This window comes from Danio rerio, chromosome 8 (genome assembly GCF_052040795.2).
Source record: "Danio rerio strain M-AB ecotype USA chromosome 8, GRCz13ab, whole genome shotgun sequence".
NCBI classification, from domain to species: Eukaryota; Metazoa; Chordata; class Actinopteri; order Cypriniformes; family Danionidae; genus Danio; species Danio rerio.
Genome location: NC_141028.1, coordinates 29,499,199 through 29,522,500, shown reverse-complemented (window position 1 = coordinate 29,522,500; position 23,302 = coordinate 29,499,199). Strand labels below are relative to the sequence as shown.

The window sequence follows — 23,302 nt, the reverse complement described above, 5'->3', positions numbered from 1 at the left end:
TCTTAAAAATATGAACTTTGTATCAAGACATTAACTTTTACTATACCTGTATCTGACTCTTCCTCCTGATTAATGCATTAGATAAATTAGTATATTACTAAATTTAGCATTAAATAAATTAGTATATCTAGTAACGAATTAGTATATTAAAACATAATTTTTAAAGTATAATCATATTTTTTTATATTCAATTCTTACCAACAATTACATGAAACATCTTTTTTTTCTGTATTTTTTATTAATTCAGAAATTAAAAAAAACAATTTGTAATTTTGGTCAACTATTTGGTCAACATGTGACCACTCCAAGTGATGTCACTTCCTTTGGTGGGAAGGCAACGAGGCTTCCCAGCAGGCACACACTGACATAAGATGTAATATTAGGTTAGATTTAGGTTGTGACAGGAGTCCAAGATTGTGTCAGGTGACCAAAATTCAATGTCTAGCCAGCGTCTAAGCACAATGTTATTTTGACGTCCAATAACCATGTTAAATGATGTTGATATTTGGTTGATTTTTAAAATCTTTAAAAAATTTTAAAATCTCTTTAAAAAACAAAGACATGTCATGCAGTATCTGGCTTGAGGTAGGTACTGCATTTGAATTTAAACGTACTAATCGGCTGTTAGAAAAGGATTTTCCATACAGTATAAGTGTGAAAAGTATGAATGCAATTTGGACGTACTACATCCGCCATTTTGTCATGATCACGTGACCTGCGTCAGTTGCGTTGCTTCACTCCCATTTTTGGATTTTCTCGTGGGGCATCATGGTATAGCACAGTGTGCATGAGATGCGCACTTCTCGGAATCTCGCCAGAAGTAGTAAGTCATCCGGATACTTCTCGCATACTGATTTTTTTAATTCGGAATTCGAAAATTCTATGAATTCGCATACTGATTTAGCATACTATATAGTATAGAAGTTTCGGACACAGCCTATTATTGTCAACTTTGTGAACCGAAAACGGCAACATTTTTTTTTCGTATTGTGCCGCAGTTTCTAGAAAAATTAAGAGTATATGAAAAAACGATGGCCGTGGCTTGTTTTTTTTTTCAGCTGTAAGCTGATTGGATGGCATTTGGATGGGGGCATTTCTGTTTGTTGTCCAAACTGAAAGTTGGAGGAGCTTAGTTAAGTATATTAACCTCGCCCATTACCTCAGATAGACCTAATCTCTGAATTTAACAAATAACAAACTGGAAGTGAGATTTCAGACTTTAATGAAAGATTTCAACGGCAGAAATTTTTATTTTCTTAATGACATACACAAATGACTTCTTCACCGAAAGAGTAGAAATGTAAGCTAACAAATGCAATCTGGTTAGCATGATTTCACATGTACTTTAAAATGTTTAACAAAAAGTTAAACCGCAATTAGTAAAATAATCTCTATCACATTTAGACATTGGGATTTGCATTTTACATAAAATAGTGTATTCAATTTATTGTAAATTATTTATATGTTTCTATTCATTCTAGGTCTGCAATTCTACAGTGAGACAAATGTATACAGTGTTTTAAAGCGACAGCAGCGAGTAATACAGTATTTACAGTATACTATTAATATTAATGAAGTGTTCACTGATCATTTATAAAAACATCAATAACATTTTTATTAAATCTGTATTCTAAATCAAATCAAGTGTCAAATGAACTCTAATAGAGATCTTGTGAGTCAGAATCAAAACGAATCGAGCCATCTGAATTGATACCCAGTCCTAACATTAATCATATACATGTGTTTGTCAGGCCGATCTGCTGCTTCATCCGTCGGTTCTGTGACCTTGCAGCGCAGGCGGTGGTCAAAATTCTAGTTCTCGATCTCAGAATAAAGAGGATTACAGCAGTTCTGGACATAAGCTTCCACTTATGTAAATACATGCAAATAAGCCGGTGCTATGAACGGATTGGCCACCATCCAGAACAACTTGTGTTTTCGAAAGGATAATAAAAAGTGCAGAAGACAAGTCGAGCCACTTCGCTGCTCTGTGCGTGGATAAATGTTTCTGTTCTCTCAAATCCGTGATTACAGTTTAAGCCGGAGAGCCGTCAACCTGGAGACTCTTCTGGAACCGCAACAGCTGGAGCGAAAATCATTCATTAAAAAAACACTAGACCAGTCAAAGACATTAGACCACTAAAGTGGCAGGTATAAATATGGTACACGCACACTCACTTGTACAGCTAACTTTGGGGACTTCCCATAGATCCATTCACTGTAATCACAAATGCAGTAATGTGTTCATTTTCCCAGACCTTTTTTCTTATGTATTTATATATCTTATATTTATATATGAGTGTATGCCATATATCTGTGTATTTAATACTGTTTGTCTGAAGACATGCCAAAATATCTTGAGTGAGCTCTGAACTCAAGCCACTCTTTTAGCAATTCTTCTTCTTTCTCTGTCTGCTAATTAGTTGAGTTTAATGAGGTATGCCTGTGAACGGGGTCACACATCTCAGTATATGTCTGTAAAACAGCTCAAGAGTGAGAATTGATGTATGCTATAAATTGTCAACATCAAGTTTCTGAAGATAATGCTTTATTTACTGAAAGCCATGACATTTCTGCTGTAGAGGTTTATCTGTATTTCAAAAGAATTTTACAGTAATAAGAAATGACAAGATGCTGCAACAACAGCTTGGAACCTATTTGATGTACACGGTAAATGTAATTCATGGCTGATGTGTTTATTGTAAATAAAAAAAAGTAAGGCCATTTTTATTTCAGTTCTATTTTTATACCCCTGTATCCTGTTGGCCCTTGAAACAGAGTGTCAAAGGGAAGGGCTTTAAAATTTACCCCTAAGTAATGGGACACCACTACAACACCTGAACAGGTCGCCATATGTCATTGTGAGCTCTTACTTTGAGTTCTTATGCTAGATCGATAACGGCGACTGCTGTAGTTATTCCAGTTGCATTTTTTATTTATTTTTTTGGAAATTATCTTCCTGAAATTACTGAAGGCAACGATATCATGTTATCATGATGATATAATGTGGCAATAAGAAGGTAACTGGACTGTGCATTTACACCGTGGCAATATTCATCTATGTAGACACACTAAAACAACATTAACATTATAGCAGACACTGTAAAAAGGTAATTACCGGTCACCAGATTTTTCTGACAGGGCATTCAAGTGTTAACAAATGCCATATATGAAAGTATGTTGGGGGACTGCAATACAAGAGTTATTATTATGGATTGTAAATAGGGTAATTTAGTGGTTTTTTAAGCATTTTTTAAAGCATAGCTGTAAAACACAAACACTGTTATGAATGTAATCAAACACTTGTTTGTAGTAAAAAATCATAATAATGACAAAAAAATACTAATTTGTGCATCTCCTGAATTCCGTGTGCAGCTATGCTGTCCCTGTATGTTGTATTTTGGGAAATTTTCATGCCCCTTGGTTTCAAGTGTGTTCCTGAAAAATCTCTGTTTCAAGGGTTATCTAGCAATTCCCCTTGCGCCTGCACCTTCAAGCTAAAGAGGATCGGGACACCCCTACCCTTTTATGTGAACACACAAAACAAGGGGTAGGGGTAATGTGAGGGCTAAGGGGTAGAATTGGGATTGGCCCTAAATTATTTCTAGAAAATGTCATGTTACTGTGCATGTACTTTTACTTTTTCATCCTAAAATGTAATTTCAGATTGTACTTAAATGATGTTAGTTATTTATATTAAAATTTACATTTTAAAAAAATGTTAATTTCACTCTGTTAGGTTTAAGGATATTTATAAGCTAGTGTGCTCCAAAACAAAAAGAGACAGCATTCTTGTTTAGTAAATATAAAGCTAATATAAACATTCAAAGCTTGCAGTTTGTCACTTCTGCCTAAATCGATCCAATTTTTTTTACCTTATACTTTAGTTTCCAATCAAATACTCTATAGTATTTGACAGTTTCTAGTATCTAGTATCTGTCTCGCTCCTTTTAAAATGCTTCTCATTTGCTTTTAATTTAATGTGCTTTATTTCAACCACTCTCATTGGGAGTGCTGTGATAAAAACTAAACACTATTGGCTGTTTTTTGAAAAGGGGAGGAGCTACTCTGTCTCACCCCCTGTTCATTGTTCAGTTGATATAATGTTAAAAATCAAATTAAAAATTCACATTTTTAAGAAATTTATGGGACTTTTAAATTATTAAAAGCAAAAGTACAAAAAACATCAATAATTTATAGCACTAAAATACTATTTAATTGTTATTTTAAATCTTTACTCTTTACTTTCCAATATCCTTCAAACTTTTACTCAGTTTTCCTTCAAAGTTCTACTCAGTTGTCAGCAAAGTCTTTTGAACAAAAAGGTTCAAAACCTGAAATCACTTAATATTTTATGTAATTTAGTAAGTGCAGTTTTAAACAAACATTTGTTCAAAACCAAACTGTTGAGTGTGTGTTTACTGCTTTTCAAATAATGACATACTACCATATAGTGACATAAAAATACAGTACATGCATATAAAATATAAAATGTATGTCTAAAAGAAATTGTTATGCTAAAATATAAAATATTAAATGAAAATTATGCATTAAGTGTAAATCTTGCATATTATTACAGCGGTCCTTCACCATAATGCGGTTCACCTTTCGCAGCCTCACAGCTTTGCGGATGTGTTTTTTTTTTCCAGCACATTGTGTTCTGCGTCCTGATTGGCTCTTGTCAGTTAGTCTCCTCCGTGTTGTCTTCTGTACAGTCCAGAATGCGTTCAACTTGCCAAATTTACATAAATCTTTAATTGCTAGCAGTGTGACTCTGAAGAGCTGAACTGAATGTTTGCAAGTTTTCTCCCCAGCAAAGCCCATAATGACGACGAAACATTCTGCACCGTTAAAGGCACCCACGATTGCACCAAAAAGGCAGAGGAATATGCTAACCATCACACAAAAAGTTGGACTTCTGGACATTCTAAAGAATGTTAGAAGTTACGCGAGTGTTTAAACGAGAGAGAAAATAGTGTAGTGAGGGGTTTAGCAGCCTTAAAACATCTATAATAATTGTAAAAAAATAAAGCGGACTACTACATTGATTTCACCTATTGTGGACTATCTTTAGAACGTAACTCCTGTGATTTACGAGGGACTACTGTATATATGTTATCATGTGTTTTTTTTAATATAGCATTTGTTTACTTTTTTTACTTTTTAATATACAGCAGTAATGTTCTTACAGCATGTATTGGAGTGAGACACAATTGTTTTTTTTATTGTAGTTTGCCTCTATATGCTCTTCGACTCTTTCTCCAGCTCGTGTTACTTAAAGATTACAGTTTTCACACATCCTCTCGAAATATTGATCCTGGCACCTGAAATGACCTGAAACGCTGCCAGATCCCTGCTGCTCTTCTCCCTCTCACTCCATCAGACGCTGTGATGTCAGAGTTTAACCACGTCTAAAAGCGTTCTCTTGTTCCAGGTGTTGCACACAACCTGGTAAAACAGGCAGATGACAGATGGGTAAGCTCCATTAGCCTCACAGACAGACAAAGCGATGCCCCTGGTGGACACTGTTATATGTGTTGTTTGAAGAATCAGTAACTGTTCTCTCTGAAGAAGATCCAGTCAGGCTTTCGTCAGAGCGGGGTTTGTTACGGCTGGATGGGCGCGAGGTCTTGTTAGCTCTGTTACGCAGCTGTTAGCCTCTCATGCTGTGCAGTTCAGTGCCGTGTTATGCTAAAGTTAGCCAAGGTGGTGTTGAGTGACCCTACAGGTGAAGGTTTGGATGTGAATACCAGCATAGCCTCTGAGCTGAATATTTAATGTCAACTGGAACTTTAGTTTTATTGCAGACTCCAGTTTCTGATGGGATCAGGATTACAGGAGGCACATGTGTTCAATGAGCTGTGTTTTATATAGTATGGCAGTAAACATGGGCTTCTCATTTCCGAGAATGCAGAGAATGGACTCGTGTTTTTATGGAAAGCAGTCTTCCCAGGTTACCTCAGAAGAACAAACTCAGGAGGCCGCGAGAACCCAGAATGTGTCCTGCGAGAAATGAGATGTTGCGTTCTTTCTGATGGTCACATGATTCCACTTTTTAATATATATAACATGCACAAAATCCTTAAATAAACTTTGCACAATACAAATAAAAAATAAATCTTAATATGAATTTAAGCAAACTCTGTAAAAATGTGTTTACGCCTTTATCAAGATTTTTATGGTAATGTTTACTTTCACCATCTCATTTAGGGAAACTCCTGAGATAAATAGGTTATGACTTTAGTAATAAACGGGTATAGAATGCTTCCCTTCCCACCTCCTTTATTCAGCTGCAATGACTTCTGGGACTTCTCCAGCGAGTTTTGCACTCAAATCTGCATCCATGCATCCTCGATAATAAGAACACATCCAGGAACTTTCACGCATCCTCCGTTCTTGTAGTATAAAGTTTTGGAACTGAACTTTGACGGTTGATGATGACGTTACATGAGAACACGAGGACTCAAGAAGGCGGAAGAACACATATTGCGAAACAGGCATGGGGTTTGGATGACTAAAGGAGTCAAATTATACTTGTACTATACTAATCTTTGTATAGTGTGCATGTTTGGGCCTAACAATTATCTGTAAAGTTACAAATTTCAAAATCCTCTCTTTAGTTGATAAAAATATATTTTCAAGTAGTACAAATGGCTCATTTGGACTACAAGCACTGTTTTTTAAGGTTTATGACGTCACTAAAAGGCCACAATACAACAATAATGTTGCCACTCTGACTTTTTAGCTAAATCCATGCTGAGCACCAGTCTCTGTGGAACAGACAGAACTTGCTGCGTGCTGCTTGGGCAAGGGACATGACAGCACGGAAACAAGTCTAAGCTGTTCGCCAATCACAACTCACTGGGACAGCTAGCCAGTCGCAAAATATAGTTTTTTTATTTTGCAGTATGTAAGTTTTACACCCAGTGGTTGAACTAGGTATTGCATATCTGCTTCAAAACACACGGAAGTGCAGGTTACAAGATTAATGGCACCAACAGGAACAAGTCTGAGTAGCGAACCTAAAGGCTGGTTTAACTTGTGTTCTCAATAAAAGCAACGGCCCACGATAGATTAAATATTTTTCAAATTAAAAGGCCATTTTACATGACATATATTGCCATACCACTGAAAGCAGCAGCAGATAGTTCACCTCAGATCTTGAAAATAAAATAAAACTATTGAAATTGAACTTTAGAACTGTGATTTAGTGCAAGCCAACACATATCAGTGATTCAGCATCTACATTTAATAATGTTAAGGAGATTTAATATGTATTAATTAGATTATAAACCTTACCATTTGTAATAAAACATTTTTATTATTTATTATTTATTATATTATTTATTCATTTGTAGTAATAAAATTTATAATGTAACATGCTTACCTAATGTTTATGTTTGTAATGTTTGTTATTTGCTATTTAACAACCACCTCATGTGGAACTCTGAATATGCATCTCATTTAAGAGTTTGCTACTGTCCACCAAAGCTTGCATTTCTGTCACGATACATACTTTAAGAGCCTTTCTGACTGAATGAATGAAATATGCTGTTTCCCATGAAGGCAATGCAGAGTGCTGAAATATAATTGGCTAATTGGGTGGGTTAAATGACCAAAACAAAGACAGGCATTCCGGCGTGTAACAGACATTTTAAAAGCAGAGTATCTGACTTTAGCAATATAGACAGTGCCCTCTAGTGGATTTGTCTTCTGAAACTGCCATAAACTGTGCCTGGAGCAAAGTTTTTTACTTTTTGCAAAGATGTAAGCTGAGGCACTTTATTTCTAAAGAGCTTGGGCTGGTCATATTATTATTAACAGCTATTCATAGCAGGACTTCCTCATACTATTTTCCATCAGCAGATTTTTTTTTCCTAATGTTTACGATGATTTAAACACCTTGAATGCCACAGGAAAGGAACTGGCAGAATGCTTTTTTTCACATTTCCGCCATTAATTCAGCCTTAATGATCAACATGAATAAATTAAACAGCTCAGACTCAGACAAAACACTATAAACCTCCTCTCCATGACAATTTAATGCCAATTCCTGTTATTGGAAGTGACAGCTGCAGGGGTTGCACAAAAGTCACATTAATTACTACAGCCCAAATTATTTCATAGAGGGATGTGGGCTGTTTCTGATGTCACTTTGACTCTCCTCTGTTCTAATGAGACTCTGGAGTCTGGAACCAGAGAGCCACATCTTCCTTGATCTCACTTTCCCTCCCTTATTAACTCACTCCCATATGATCGGATATATCTGTGTGGAGGAACGAGTACAGTATCTTACAAAATTGTGTGATTCATCATGCATAGCAGAAGTGTGGCAGGAATTATTCAAAAGACTTAGCAAGGACCCCTGGTTAAAGGGATAGTTCACCTAAAAATGAAAATTCTGTCTTGTTCCAATTCTGAACATCTTCCATCTGTTGAACACAAAATAAGACATTTCAGTGATTTCCATTTTATTTTAGGGTATGCTTTTAATGTGTGAGGGTCCCTCTTCTTTTAAGCAAGACATTGGTGAATAGGTAACAAAATTAATCAGAAATGATCACAGTACTTACTCAGTTGATTGATTTTATTAATAATAACTTTTTGTTTTTAATGTTTTTTAAATTTTTCTAAGGAAAGTTTATTTATTAACTAATTTCGAGAAGATCACATGCTTATGATTGACTACAGCTGGTCCGGCATTAGCAACGCAGGATTCACCAATCTGATGGTTGCTAACTCACTATAAATATTCAGAATTTCTTACCTTAGTAAATTCATCTTGAAGAATCCCCACTTCCACACCACTTCTATGCTTTCATTCTGTCCTTGACAAGGCGGCACGGCAGCCCAGTGGTTAGCACTGTTGCCTCACAGCAAGATTGTCATTAGTTTAAATTCTTACTTGGCCAGTAGATGTTTCAGTGTGGAGTTTACATGTTCTTCCAGTGTCCGTGTGGGTTTACCCAGGGTTCACCGGTTTCTTCTTACAGTCCAAAGTCATATGACAGGTAAATTGACCAAACCAAATTGTCACCATTTATGAGTGCTTAATCAGCTATTCCTAATTGACATTAGCCATATAATAGGCGGGGGAGTTCTCAAGACCTACTTGAGCTCAAACTCCCCAGGAGCCCCAGGCTTGAGGATCTCAGCTCAAGGCTTTCTCCGGGGACAGCATGCCAAACACGCTTTATAATCAATCCACAGCTAAATGTGAACTCTTAAAGTATTACATTTAAATATACAAGTGAGGCATTGTATAATTAAATATGTGATAATTTGCCTTCTTTTTTTACAGAAAAATCGGAAAAATGTTTGAAGTCAGTTTGTAAATTATTGTTTCTTTTTGACACATTAGAGTCCAAGTTTTGTTTTACAGAGAAGAGTATTGTACTGCATGCAATCAACCAGGAGGAAAAATAAATAAATTAAAAAATGTAAAAAAAAAACAAAAAAAAAAAAACAGTGGACGATATACAGCCATATCGCACTGTTAAGAGTGTGAAATTTTGTTTATACAACAGTTTGATGGATGTATATAAAAAGAAAATCAAACACAGAGAGTCAAAAATCCTTTTGTATGAGGAATTACTTTCTTCTGTCATTCCTTTACATCTGCAGCTGATGTCAGAAGAGCAGAAACCATTGCTACTTCACACCCTTCACTTTAGAGCTAGTATTTGAGTCATTCTCCAGCATAATGTCTAAAGTGATAACAAAACAGGTGATTTTGCTCACGTTTTAAGATTATAAGGCTGAACAGCATGAAATGCCATAAGTCTACAGAGATTTCCGAGTATTTCTGTGTTGCATTTGGGATTTTACAGTAATTAACCCAGAAAAAGCCAAAGCAGCACAAACACGACCCGATTACTATTGTGTTTGTGGTAAGGAGAAACACTAAACATGCCCTCATTTCTTCTTTCCTTCTTTTTACTCAAATAGTCTGCACTAACGAAAACAGGAGATGCATTAAAAACAAAGAGATGGCCATCCAAAAAGTAACTCAGGGTTATACAAAGATTGTCCAACACAAAATATGCACATTCCTGATATGTGAATTCCATCTCACACTCAATACACTACAATTACTATGGTATAAATACAGCACTACAATATAAAAAAGAGAGAATTGGAAAATCCGCCAATCTTTTCTCCTCTAAGGGGTTATTATGCAATCTCTGTTGCCATTTAGTGGATGGACAACGCCAACCTTCTTTGCTCTGCTCAATGATTGGCTGATGGATGTCAGCTGTTGTTGAGAGCTCTTTCTCAGAAATTTTAAGTTTTTAACATAGGTAGTATCCTTATAAATAAATGGCATATCTAGATACAATTATATTCTTGCCTAAAAAGCCTAAAATATATATATAATTTAATTTTTTTAGGCTAGAATAAAAGCAGTTTTTACTTTTTTTAAAAGCCATTTTAAGGACAAAATGATTAGCCCCTTTAAGCTTTATTTTTCCTGCTAGTCTACAGAACAAGTTATTGTTATACAATAACTTGACTAATTGCCCTAACCTTCATAGTTACCCTAATCTACCTAGTTAAGCCTTTAAATGTCACTTTAAGCTGTATAGAAATGTCTTCACAAATATCTAGTCAAATATTATTTTCTTTCATCATGGCAAAGATAAAAGAAATCTGTCATTAGAAATAAGTTATTAAAACTATTATGTTAAGAAATGTGTTGAAAAGATCTTCTCTTTGTTAAAACAGAAATTGGGGAAAAAATAAACAGGGGTGCTAATAATTCAGGGGGGCTAATAATTCTGACTTCAACTGTATATAAGAATAAAGAAAATGGCCTTTAAAAATATGGAACTGTAATTGAAATCTACAAACACAAATTGATACAGCATGAGAATATAACAAAAGAAACCCTTAATAATGGATATTTTCTTTGCATTAGAAATAAAACATTAGAAAATATCACTTTATGAAAAGCCTGTTTTTGCTTGCAGTGCCTTGCTTTACAGCCACGCCTGTAAAATTAGTATGAAGGAGATTTAGTCTCGTGCACACTGTTTCATTAAGTATTATAGCAGAGACATTATTAGTGGCAGTAATAAAAGCCAGCAGTGTTCGCCGGCTTCAGAGAGCTGCGGTGAGGATCTCATAAGCTCTCAGCAGGCAGGAGGGCAGACGGACCAGGCCATAACACAGGTAATTAACCAAACTCCAGTGTCAAAGGTTCCTATTGGTAGAGCATAAGAGAGAGAAAGACGGGCATAAAAAGAGAGAGAGAGGCCGAATCAAACCTGGTTGACGCAGCATGATAATTAACAGCTAGAGAGTAATACGCAATGCATGTGGAGAGAGCTGAAAAAAAGGTTTATTGAGTCCATGCATTACTGAGAGCAAATTTCAAGGGGTAGTTCACAACAAATTTTATTTATTTTTTGCTGAATAAAATATTTAAGATTTTGAAGAATATTGAAATGATATTGCGCAGTGCGACTGGCACATGCTTTCTGGGCAAGCAGATGGTTATGCTGGAAGTTACCTTGGGATCATTTTCAGGGGCTGTTTAATATTATTCCACCTGCTGCAGCCATGGTACAACAGCAAAGTTCAATGATTATTATGCCAGAATCAAAGAATAGTTCCTAGCCATATCAACCTTGAAAGTAGTATTTTCCACTGGTCTTAGTTGCATGGTTTAACTACAGAAGTGTCAAGATTTAAATAATAAAATAATAGATACTCTTTGATTCTTTTTTAGCAGAATGCTATTGGTCTAATCCAATTCAATGATCTATGCTAAGCTAAGCTAAAAGTGCCAGTCCTAGATATTAGGTGAATGGATTTTAAAATGATGAATCTGAACTGTTTCAGTGAGCCTATTTTTATTTTTTTTCAATTGGAGTGTAGGTGAAGTAGGTGATCTACTACAATGCTAACCGGTTAGCATAATATCTTTGAAACACAGTCCCTCCCCTGCCATTCAAAGCCACGCTTCCTGAAACATGAATGCGCGCACCTTAAAGATGACAGCAGACAACGCTCTCTCATATGCTGTCCTGAAGCGACTCTGCTTAGTGGTTGGCCAGCGGCATGCAGGAATTACACTTATTATTAAGCTATACTTTCATGCTATTTTTTTATTCAAGTTAGCGTGGTAAACAATAAAGGGAGCGCATCACAGGCTGTCATTGTTCAAAAATTAACCAATGTGATGTGAATATGAAACCAACTTCAGCTCAGGAAAAGCAGGCTAGGCAGAATAGCGCTATTTACTGATGTTTTGTTTTCAAACTAAATAAAAATCTACATTATCGATGCTGTAAAAGGTCCTAAAATTAAATTAAAAATAGTCACATCAATCTTTCGTCGGAAGATTTCAGTTGCTGAACAACACTTCTGTGCATATAACCCATTCATAAAACAACATAATCTACATCAGCTTTGCAGGACTAAAATAGTTTTAAAACAGAACATTACCTGTCTAAAAGAAATCCTTTTTACAGGGTACAAAGGTAATCCCAATATTGATTCGGGATTTAAAAAAGTTTTGATTAAGCATTTGATTTTACCCCTGTCACTCTCTTGTGTCACGTGCACATGAACATGTGGCTCGTGGGTATGCACAAACAGCAGATCTGCATGAACAGAGCAGATCTGTTCAAATCGCAGTTGTACAAATCTATATTTGTTTTACACACAGTTTGGGCTGCTTATCAGAATTATGGTAATTGTTTACAATATTTAATTAAACATTTTTTAGTCTTATGCCCCACCCAGAGCATAAAAATAAATATAAATACATTTAGACCATTTACTTTTATCATTACTACTGGGATGTGAAGAGACTTTCAACCAGCACATTTCTGAAGACAATCACCTACTGCAGCTTTAATATAACTCACCTGTGCCAGGTGTGAGGTTACTGAAGTTCTGGCTTTTCACAGATTTTGTTTTTCATGTTTGACTAACGCTGACGTGTGTGGTGTGAAAAGATGCAGGGGAGAATTTGGATCAGGCTGCTGTTCGGCTGTTGATGATGTACTGGTGGGAGCAGATGAAAGGACGGATTACTGGGGACAGATTTATGGGTGATTATTTACTTTAACACAGAGGCAGATCTGTGAGCGCTGTTGCAGAACATGCAAACCGCTAGTAACAATGCATGTTTTTTTTGCGTTTCTGAGTAAATAAATGGCTCAGTGGTTAGCACTGTTACCTCACAGCAAGAAGGTCACTGGTTCAAGTCCCAGCTAGGTCAGTTGGCATTTCTGTGTGGAGCTTGCATATTCTCCCAGTGTTTGTTCGCGCTTCCTCCAGGTGCTCCAGTTTCCCCCACAGTCCAGAGACATGTGGTATAGCTGAACTGAATAAACTAAATTGGCCGTAGTGTATGTGTATGCATGTGACTGCACTGTACAGATGCTATGTACAATAAATGAAATATAATATGATGAATCTATCACCCAGGTTGAAGTAGTTATTTAGCTTATTTTAAAACAATGCATTCAATTTGAAAACAGTTTGGATATAAAATTTATTAAAAAGTCATGTATTTCATAATGCTTATTTAAGTAAAGAAAGTTTAAGAAAAGTGTTTTGTGTTTCATGTATGTGTGTGTGTGTGTGTGTGTGTGTGTGTGTGTGTGTGTGTGTGTGTGTGTGTGTGTGTGTGTGTGTGTGTGCTTGTGCGTGTGCATTCTCATGCTCATTTTGACCTCCACACACATTTCTCTGTAGGTGTCATTAAAATATTTACTCCCTACCATCTATTTAGTGTCTCTGATATGCAAAGCACATATTTATGGACTGAATAAAGCCAAATGTGATCTGAATATTTAGAAATAATAGGACCAACACAGCATAAAGAATAACAGAACTATACATACACTTCTAAAAGAGAAATATAATCTAATTTACAGTAGTTAATGTTTACAGATTTGCACATTAATATAAAGTAAAAGGTTTGTTATTAAAAAATATCGACATTAGACAGTTGTGTAGCTCAATTGGTCTGGAATAAAGCTTTCTTATTTCCAATCTTTCAAGCAGTGCAAAATCAGTCACCTCATTTGTGAGGCTCATGAGAGATTCCTTGCAAAAATAACCAGCCAATCAAAAAGCTCCACCTCCCATTCAGCACAGCAGGCCTATTACAATCATGCTTACTACCAAACCAGATGCAGAACTAGAAAACTCATTCTGCATGGGCTTTACATGTATAAAACATATAATAAAATACCGAAGAGTATTATCAATGTACAGTCTTAAAAAAACAGGTTGTCAGCCTCAAAATTTGCTGTATTTTTCAAGCATTTTTAAAATTGAATGGTTCTTATGAAATAATCAGTGCCAATGATGAACTTTTATTTTCAGGAGTATACAGTATGGGTTGTGTAGTGTATATTGGCACCACAATAAGATATCAAGTAATGATTGAATTCACAAAGAGCAGAGTGTTTCTTAAGTACCAGAGCACCTCTTCACTTGGCACTTCATCTTCAATGCTTCAGTCTATCTTTTGTATGCATCTGTGCATACTGTTAAACAAGCACTGTGCTCGTTTCTTTGTCTCTGCTGACTAGGTTTTAAAGTGCATCTAATATCTTAAGTGCTTTATTGAAAAAATACATTTCATGCAATGTTTGATGCCGCTGTTTGTGGATGTAAAAGGTTTGCATAGTTGAAAGTTTTAACTGCTGAATGAGTCTTCAAAGTCTTCATTTTCACTTCCAAAACCGATCTAAGTAGACGAGTTTCTGATTTGAAAACATCAGTGTTTGGAGGTGACTAGTCTAAATGCACCATTGTATCCAAAGTATATATTTAAAAATGTACCAGAAATGTCTGTGCTTGGCAATGACCTGCACAATATACAGCAACATATACAGGCAGAAACTGGCAAACACATGCAAACTCCAAATAGATATGGTAAATTCAATATGTCCTACAGTGCATAGACTGTAATTGCGGAGTATTAAGAAAGCCTCTAGATCTGAAATTTAGATATGGCAGTGCACACTTTCATTGGTAGACCAATCACAACACAATGGGCTGCTGACCAATTAGAGCAGAGTACAGGCTCATAGATGTCAGGTTCTGTGTTGTGATCATGTGCTCCTTTGTTTTGTTTCTCACCGTTTCCGATGTTCATTAGTTTCACCTGCTTTCCTCCCCTGTGGGTTGTCAGTTCTATTAGTACTTGTGTATTTATACCCCTTAATCTAGTTTAGTTCCTTGTCTGGTGTTCTATGTTATGTTCTGTCTACAACCTATGTTGTTCCTGAGACTCCAGTGTTTCATATGTCCTTCATGTGAGTGTTTGTAAATAAATCTACAGTATGTGTTTGATAACTCATGTGATCCTTTGCCTTTCTGAGAGAGGCCAGGCTTGACAATAGAAAGTTTATTTTTAAATTGAAACAAATTTTCAATTACACTTTTTGAGAATGTAAAATTTGTATATGAGAGAAAAAAAATATGTAAATAGTTTTTTGAGTTACATGTCTGTAAACCTGTAGTATGAGTCTAATAATACAAAACTACACTGTTAAAAAAATAAATAAATAAAAACAATAATTTTTATAAACCCTAAACCCAACTGCCACAGTAACGTAAAAACAGTAGATTTTCCTGAGTATTATTTATGCTATCTATAAATTTACCCAATAAATTGCATTTTTAACGCCTACCTCCAGCCCAGTCCTAAACCCAACCGTCACAGTACTGTAAGAATATGAATTATTGTTACACAATGTCATAAAAAAATGCTGCTATATTGATGTGGATTTTGCACTTCCGGCCGGCTGCGTATCCGATCTAGACTTTACCATCAACTCCTGCAGCAGCTGACAATAATCCAGACATTCGCACACAGGCACAGCTGTAACTCATCTATTGATTACACGGACTATATATGCCCCTCACTTTCACATTCACATTGTGGAGTCTGGTTGTTTCATGAACATTATAAAGCTTTTTTCTCTGTTTTGTTTTTCATATTTTAGTTGTAGTTAGTTTACCGTTTATATTGATTCTTTGCCGCTCACTGACAACTCTCCTGTGACTTTGACTATGCTTCTGGATTTCCCTATATGTATCCATTTGCTCCTGTGATTGACCATTGCATGTCTGACCATTCTCTATTTAATAAACTACATGTGGATCATCAACTTTGTTGTCCAGAATCCCAGCAGTTACAGTAAAAATCTTTAAAAAGCATAACAGGGGCACTTTGAGTCACAATATAAACATTTTCATTTATGAATGGTTAGGTATGAGATAATCCATGTGTAAAAGAGCCCTCACTCAACTATCATACATATTATTGATTAAATAAATTGTGCATATTTTTAAATATGAACCATTTATTTACAATTATATTTAAAAACTATTATTCAATTGAAGGCAATTTTGGGGGGTAAATATACATTTCTATAGTTATAATATAGAAATATTTCAGTTTGTTAGTGTAGAAGCTTAGTGTTTGCTTAGTGAAGAAATTCCACAATATATTAGTTTCATTAATTAGTCTTTTAATTAAAAAAATCTTGCTTAGTGAAGAAATTCCACAATATATTAGTTTCATTAATTAGTCTTTTAACTAAAAAAATCTTGCTTAGTGAAGAAATTCCACAATATATTAGTTTCATTAATTAGTCTTTTAACTAAAAAAATCAATTAAAGCAAAGTGAAGGATTCCTCATCCATTCAACATGAATGAATGGAAAAGTAACAGAAACGTCACTGGAAACACATTGATGAAGGGGTGTGGGAACCTTGTGTGACCTAAGAAGTAAAAACTCATTCAGCTTCATGGACTTGTTTTGTGCTTTTGCCACTGTCTAAGTGTTTTAGTGCTGATGCAGAGCTTATTAAGGAGGAAACAGTACTGCTTGCTTCTAAACTTGTGCTTGTCAAGAAAAATGGTTCATGAAATCCTCCTGAGGTTGATTACAGGGAGTGTTACTGTATGTGGGTTAGAGAGAGTGAGAGAGAGAAAGAGAATCCCTTCAAAACAGATATGGTTAAAGCCTGTTGTACATCAATGTTTGATCTCTCATGTTTTATCAGGCACCTTGTGTGAAGATTATAGCTTTTTAATGACTTTTTCATTATTCAAAAATGTAAAAATTGGGATGGTTTATGTTTTTAATCAGTCTTAATAACCGCTTGTTCACTTTCCTCATCTCTTCTCATTGCATCGCTTGCATCTTATTTTCATTTTCACTGTCCTCTTGTTTTCTTTCCTTTCATCTCATTTCCTCTCATTGTGTCTCCTCCTGACATAAATCCTCTTGTTCTTCATCTTCATCTGTCCTCTCCTCTCATTTTCTTTAATGATTTCTCCTTTTCTCTTGTCTTGTTTCCTTTCACATATAATCCTATCTCTGTCACTTGTCTTGTCTACTCTCTTAATGTCTCATCTCCACTTGACCATTTTGCTCTCCTTTTGTCTCTTTTCTTCTAATCTCCTTTTGTCTCTTTTTATCATCTCTTCTTTTTTTATTTGTCCTGTCACATAATCTCATATTGTTTCTCTTTTCCTGTCATCTCATTTATTTTCTCCCATCTCATCTAATCTCCTCTAGGCTCTTTTACCTTATCAGTCTCCTTTTTTCCTTATTTTGTCTCTTCTCCTCTCATCTCCTCTCATCTCATTTTCTCTTGTCTTATATTGTCTCTTTTTTCACTTATTATCTTGTGTATTGTCACTTTTCCTCTCATCTCCTTCATGTTTTCCTCCTGTATCCTCTTTTTCCTTCTCCTGTGATCTCATTTAGATTTCTCTGATCTCATCTCCTCTTGTCTCATTTCCCCATATCCTTTTTATTGTCTCTTTTCCTCTGGTCTTATTTTTCTTCTTACATTATTTTATTCTCAGCTCTTCTTTTCTCTTTTCCTCCCACCTTGTCTCATCTTTTCTTATTTCCCCCGTCAATTTTGTATCTTTTCCTTTCATTTCTTTTCTTTTCTCTTTTCCTCTCATTTTCTCTTGTCTCTTTTCCTCTCATCTTCTCTTTTCTTTTTCCCTCTCATGTCCTTTTGTTTCTTTACTTCTTATCTTGTTTCTTTTCCTGCCATCTCCCATTGTCTCTTTTCCTCTCATCTTGTCTTGTCTTTTCTCATTTCCCCTAACATTTTTGTATTTTTCCTTTCATCTCATCTTGTCTTTTTCTTTTCTTTTCCTTTCATTTTCTCTTTACTCTTGTCCTCATCTCATCTCTTGTCTTTTTTCCTGTGGTCTTTTGTTATCTCTTGTCTCTTTTCTTCTTATTCTTTTCTTATTTACCCTCACCCTATCTTGGCTGTTTTCCTTTGGTTTTATCTTGTCTTTTGTCTTTTTTCTTCTCATCTCTTCTTGTTTCTTTTCTTCTCATCTTCTCTTGTGTCTTCTCATCTTCTCTTGTCTCTTTTTTTCCTCTTCTTGTCTTGTCTCTTTTCTTCTCATCTTGTCTCTTCTCATCTTGTCTCTGTTCTTCTCATCTTCTCTTGGCTCTTTTTCTCATCTTGTCTCTTTTCCTCTCATCTCCTATTGTCTCTTTTTCTCTCATCTCCTCTTGTTTCTTTTCCTTTCATCTTCTCTTTTCCACTCATCTTATGCTGTCTAATTTCTTCTCGTCTTATCTTTTCTCTTTTCCTATTGTCTTATCTTTCCCCATGTCTCTTTTCCTCTTATCTCGTTTTGTCTCTTTTCCTCTCATCTCCTTTTGTCTCTTTTCCTCTCATCTCTTCTTGTCTCTTTTCTTCTCATCTTATCTTTTCTCTTTTCCTCTTGCCTTTTATTGGCTTTTGTATCTTGTCTTATTTTGCCTCTTGTATTTTTTCCTTTCATCTTGTCTCATCTTTTCTAATTTTGCCCCATCATTTTTGTATCTTCTTCTCATCTTATATTGTCTGTTTTCCTCTGGCATAATCTCGCCTCTTATCTCTTTTCCTCTCACCTTGTCTCGTAATTTCTCTTTTCCTCTCTTCTTGTGTGGTCTAATTTCTTCTCGCCTTATCCTGCCTCTTATGTTATCTACCCTCCTGTCTCTTTTCCTTTCATCTCCTCTAGTCTCTCTTGCTCTCAACTTGTCTCATCTTTTCTCATTTCCTCTCATCTCGTCTCGTCTCCTGTGTGCAGTGAGAGTTGGAATGCTCTCCCGCTGGGATGCTCCTTTCTGTTCTCAATAATTCATAACTGCATGCAGAGTATTTTTTTTTTCCTCACCAGAAACAGACACTGAGCTGCTCTTGCATAAATGATTCAGCGCGCGTGCACCTAGCCCCACACAGTCTCTCATTAACTTTTAAAACTACCCAGAGTCCCGTGTTGTTGCTTTTTGGTTCTTGAAAAAACCTCCATTTTAGGGTTTGTTCTTGAACCACAATGTTGAAGCTCAGTACCGTCACTGGTTTTCACAGGCCATTTTGTTGCTTTAGTGGCGTCGTAAACCTTTAGTGCAAACTGAATTTTATCTTTACTTTCACTAAGTGACTTTAAATGCTCAGGGTGAATTTGCACCATGTGTAGTGTGTTTGTATTAAGATATTTTATGTCTTATTTTGTCTTCTTGCAATCCGATGGCCTAAAATACACATTTAACAGGTGAAAACAGTAGAGATGTGACGATTTTTTATTCAGCTGATCTCTGTTCCAGACTTGCACACAAACTACATTGCTATAAGCCATTTTTAGCACATAGTGTATAAACAGAATGCTAACAGAGGCAAGAAACACTGCAGATGAAACAAAGATGCCCAAAAAAAAAAAAATACTGTACTGACTAGGGATGCACCAATATTAATTTTTTGGCCTATATCGATAACCAATAACTCCAATTTGCTCCAAATAAAAAGATTTGGAGGCCGATAACCTATATATTCCGATAAATATAAATATTTTAAATTGTTCTATTTTTACACAGTAAAATACACAGTAAAAAAAAATAACTGAATAACTTACCATTTCACATAAATCAGCATGCCAACAATAAATTATTTCCTTTCTTCACATTCTTTTCTTGACTGTTGCATAACATTAACGAAATGGGATTTAATAAACAAACAAGTAAAATAGATCTATTTTAAATGCAATCAAAATGAAAGAACTTAAACCAGCTCATATGTTCTTGAATAAAACATTTTACAGTAATTGTTAAATTAAAGTATTGTTGTAGGCAGTACAATTACATTATATAATCTATCGGCTTAAAGATATCAGCCTAATTTTGTTATTGGACCGATATTGATAACATTAAAACACACCGTTTATTTGCCGATAATGACTTGGCTGCTGATATACCGTGCATCCCTAATACAGAGAGCACAAGTGACTGTAATGAATGCTCAGACAGAGATGGATCCAAGTGCAGTACGTTTATTATAGTGATGTGACGTTGTGCGCCGAGGCTTCGAAGCATGTATCAAAAAAACGATACATCTCGCAGTGAAGCAGTGTACCGGAGCTTGATTCGTTTTGCCATCATCACGTGATCAGTGACGTCCGAAGCTTCATTTTCGCCTTTATCCACGTGACTGCTTCGAATTTTGATTCAAAGGTTTAATCACCCTCATAGTAAATTGTATAGCGAGAGAATTGGCGTCTATTACATACATTTGTTTCGAAGCACTGCACCAGTCCCACACACCAGTAATTAAACTAAACTACAATAGTATTTTTTAGTAAAAAGGTTTTGAAAAATACTAAAGTGTATTAGCGTATTTTTTTATGACTATCTTTAAAGAAAATCAACGCATATCGTAGTATTGTGTTTAACAGAGACCATCTGGTGAATGCAACCCTGAAACATTGTTCACATAGCGTCCTCCTATAACACTCGCCTCCCAATCAGGAATCGCTGGATCGATCCCTGCTTGGAGCGGCATTAATTGTATTATGATAAACTTTTGAATACCTTGGATTTTACTACAATCATCAGTTGTGTAATGTAATATATCTTGTGTAAAAACTACAGTAATTGAGTAATTTGTTTATATTGCTGTTGTTGTATTACTACATGAATGAGTTGGTCAGTTGTGAACATTTGACATTATGGCAACACAGTGCTTTCCCACACTTTCACCAGAAGAAGTCCTCATCGAGCTCTGATTTAGAAAGCTTCGAGTAAGGAACCTTTTTCCGATACAATTGAGTCGAGCGCTTCACTAGTTCAGAAAGCTTCATTTCACCATCACTAGTTTATTATAAAAATGAGATTTAACAGGTAAAAGTGTATACTCAAGTGTACAGCAGGGCAGTACTGGTTAGTAGACAGGCAGCTAGCAATTGGCATCGTATAACAGGCTGGGATCAGGGCTAGCGGCTGAGATTCAGAGTCCAAAAGCAGGCAAAGTTCAGGGCAGGCGGCGAGATAAATACAGGGTCAAGAGACAGACCGGGTTGGCAACAGGAAATAGTCAGGATCAGGAGAAAATGCTCAAAAATGTCTGCGGGGCAAAACAAGACTTCGCAATGAGGCAGCGTGTGTGTACTGCTTATATGTGTGTGGAAGGTGATTGTTAGATGTGTGTCAGGTGTGTCTGCAATCAGTGTAGATGGATGACGTAATGTCAATAGTCCGGTGATGATGACCTCTGCTGGTTAGTGGAGGGAATAGCTGGGACCGAGCCGGTAACAGTGACACACAGGAATGACAGAGTACCACAGAAATACATTTACTTCATTAAATTTAACAAAATTAACAAATATTGATTATTCTTAATATTGATAGAATATTATCAATCAATTTGTACTTAAGCAATCATGTGATTTTTTTTTTTTTTTTTTGAAGGTTTAATTACTGTAAAACTTTGTACAGACTTTTGCATTTGGTAGTTTTTTTGTGTATGTGTAGGTGATCATTTTATGTTTTAGAAAGTTTACAAAAAAAATTAAAATACGGCATAAACAGTATATTAATTTCACGTGAAAATCTCTACCTAAAGCTACACTGTAAACAAATACTGCAAAATTGACTGTTATTGGCAATTTTGGTTTCCAGTAATACTGTAAAATGTACAAGTGCACTGTACATTAACAATTACAAATGTGCTTTAAAACTGCAGCCCAGCTGTGATTACAAATTTACAGTGTGCTTGTAAATGTTACAAGTAATACTGTAAAAAGTGATAGAAATACTGTAAAATTTACAGTAACACAATTGTAATTATTAATTTACAGTCCACATTTAACCAAAACTGCCAGTGACACAGTAAATTCAGCATTTTTATACAGTACACCAATATATTTTACATTTATTTATGAATGATTGTGGCTTATATTATAATTTTTTTAATATTAGTCAATATTTAAGTAAAATACATCATGCTTACTTAGAATTTACTTATAGATGAGCACATTTTCCTGAGAAAACAATATCCAAGTTATTTTTTGTTTGTTTTTAATCAAACCAATTAATTATAAAGTCATTTGCGCTGTAAATGAACAATGACAATTGTAGTGTAAAACTATAGCACAACTTTATTTTTTGTTTAATGATTTTGACTTTTTTTTACTAATATAATGCCTTAAATAGCAGTTTTGTATTGTAATGTTCTAATTGTCTTTTTAGCTAACTCAAAACGGTAAGGAAAAGTAAGGTAAAAATGTCATAAAACCAAATAAAACATCTACATGGCTATAAAAGTAGACAATTTAAGAGAATCAGCAGATAAAATCACAGCTTTCCTATTAGTCTGTGTTAGAGGAACTGAGCTTAGCCTGACAGTTAACCAAATAAAAAGCAATCATAATTTTTCCTTTGCATCATATTGCATTTAAACGCATTGTGTTGAACTGAACTGAAATCAGATCGTACTTCATTATTATAGGGTTGAATCATATGGTTAAGTATCGGTAGGTGGTTCATGTCAATCTTTTCTGTATTGTATCTTCGGACATGCATTGACATGTGTATCGCATTGGCCTCAGTTCTGAGATACACATTTCTACTGTTTGTATAGGTATTCAGCAGAATTTCACAATGATAAAGTTAAATCTAAATAAAGAAATGAATAATAACATGAAAATAATAAATAAAATCGGTTGAAAGAAATCAGAATCGGCCAATGTGCTTGTGAAAAATCAAGATTCTCACTAACAAGCAGCGTTGACAAATACTTATTTCTCCTCAGATAGCTGTAATGCTAAAAAAGAAAAAGGAATGAGTGAAAGATATAGACGTAAAAGAGAGAAAGCGAGCTGATTACTGCTGGAGAATTCCTCTAGGTGGCATTTTGACTTGCAAGACACAAACAGAGTTCAAAGTAGCACTTGGTCAATCCTATTTGAATCCATGGGACTCTTTTCGAACAGAGTGTGGATTTAAAGTGGATTAGAGGCAGTTTG

The 23,302-nt window shown here is 35.3% G+C and overlaps 1 protein-coding gene across 1 annotated transcript in view; it reads left to right on the top strand.

Annotated features, from left to right (window-relative positions):
* tafa3b (TAFA chemokine like family member 3b) overlaps positions 1-23,302 on the top strand; it is a 154,024-nt gene that overhangs the window by 44,463 nt on the left and 86,259 nt on the right. The window lies entirely within an intron of this gene.